General features: G+C 27.2%; 1 protein-coding gene across 1 annotated transcript in view; it reads right to left on the bottom strand.

The window, feature by feature from the left end:
• The window catches only part of LOC145256316 (uncharacterized), a 100,460-nt gene extending 100,204 nt beyond the window's left edge, over positions 1–256 (bottom strand). Inside the window, exon 1 of the mRNA XM_080115047.1 lies at positions 1–256. This exon is cut by the window's left edge and continues 163 nt beyond it. The gene's annotated coding sequence lies outside the window, so the exon portion shown is untranslated.
• Between the last annotated feature and the right edge of the window lie 1,850 nt (positions 257–2,106).

Genomic DNA, 2,106 nt, shown 5'->3' with positions numbered 1-2,106 from the left:
TCAAAAATACAGGTATGTAAGCCAGATCGCTTTTGTTTTGACGAGCGTCCTCTCACCAACTCGACATCAGCCACCATTTATCAAGTGATGCATTTATCTGCGACTTAAAGAAAATGTCGTCCCCAAAGTAGAATCCATGTTTTATCAGCTAAAATTTTTCTATCACTTATTTTAACACAGGTAACTAAATAAATCAATTGTAACATGGACCTTTTTTCTGTGTTTTTTTTTTTTTTTTTTGAGGGGGCGGGTGTTAAAAGTTTGTAGGTTAAAGAATTTGAGATATGACCATATTATCTCATGTTTAAATATATATATATATATATATATATATATATATATATATATATATATATATTACTTGTAAAAAAAAATGATTGTTTAAAGTAATTTATTTCCAAGCTTAAAGGTGGGAGTTATTATGCGTGGAAATGCAGTTTGTTTTTTCTTTTACTTATTTTTATTGTACGTGCTTGGTCTTTTGTTTTCACATACACACACACATTATATATATATATACATATATATATATATATATATATATATATATATATATATAGAGAGAGAGAGAGAGAGGAGTATTTGGGGTCAATTTTTTTATTGTTGTTCTTTGAAACGATTGTTATTTTCTATCCACAATCTGTATTATTCCCTTTTTATCATAGACAAGTCTTGTTTTTAATATTAACTATCTATAACGTAATAAATTAACTATACAAGTTTAAAATTTACACATTTTGGTTTTAAACACATCCGTTTTGGTTTTGTTAGTCGTTCCTCTGGTTATAAATGAGACTTCTTGAATCCCAAAAATATTCGCCAAAGAATAATTGAAGTTCTCTTGAAATTTATCTTAAACAATGATGCTACTCGAGATGATGAGGGTGTGGAACTGAGGTTGGGTATAGAAATAGACTTGTTGTCACTTGACTTAAAAACGTAAGACCAAAGTAAACAAAATATAACAAGTTATGTGTGTTTGAGTCTCTGTGGCTTCATGGCTTAAATGACGACCGCTATTTGTTATATTAGTGATTACTAACATATCTTTCACAGTTGATTTATTTTCTCATCAAACAATTTTAATTGTTATTAATAAATATTAAGTTCATTTGCGTATTATATGAATATATAATCCCAAACTATGCATAGATGTGTGTATATATATATATATATATATATATATATATATATATATATATATGGGTAAGAATTATGAACAAAAAATAATCAATTGGATAAAACAAATCGATTTTAATTTATGCTAGCTTATATAAAATATCTTAAAAATAAGATATTGAAAATATATTTTAGTCGAAATGTCTGCAATCATTAATGTAGTTATTATTATTATTATTATTATTATTATTATTATTATTATTATTTCTCCGTGTAATACATTTCGATATTGTATCGCACTGTTATTTGGACATTTTGTTTATAACTTCAATAATAAAAAGTTTATAAAATATACGTCCATTTTATCGAATTAAATGTCTTTTAGTTTAAGAAATCTACATTAAATTATTATAAAGCAAATATACTATAAACTCGACTCAAAACAGTTCAACGATGGTCGCCATTAATAAAATAAGCATTAATAATTATTATAGGAAGAATTACCGTTGTATTCCAAACGTTAATTATCCGTTCCACTTGAATAACGACGAATGTTCCTTGCCCGTTTGCGTTGTTCAAGTTTTCAATTAAAAAGGGTAAATAGTTTGTATTCCTTTAGGCAAACAGATGTCGCTATGTAACATTTTTTCCGTTGGTGAAATATTGCTTTGGGTTTATAAATGTGCACTAAAAAATATTAAAAAAAATAGTAGATACGTCTTCGACATCTATTCTTTTATAATGAAAGGTGATATAGCTTTGGGATGTAGAGCTGGGCTCACATTTCTACCGTGTCACAAATTAAGATGGGGGCACGTCCTTTTAGGCCATTCATTCGTTTTATATTGAAATAAAGGAAACGCACATGAGTTCATGATCCTTGAGATAAATAAAACAGATTGAATAGCCAAGTGTGTTTTGTGTAAGTCTCATATTTACCTGTTTCGTAAGTAAAATTATTTTATGTGTTCTTTCTTGTTATCTCTA

This window comes from Euprymna scolopes, chromosome 32, assembly GCF_053919585.1.
Source record: "Euprymna scolopes isolate OS-2025 chromosome 32, ASM5391958v1, whole genome shotgun sequence".
NCBI lineage: Eukaryota > Metazoa > Mollusca > Cephalopoda > Sepiida > Sepiolidae > Euprymna > Euprymna scolopes.
This window is presented reverse-complemented; position numbering and strand designations above follow the sequence as displayed.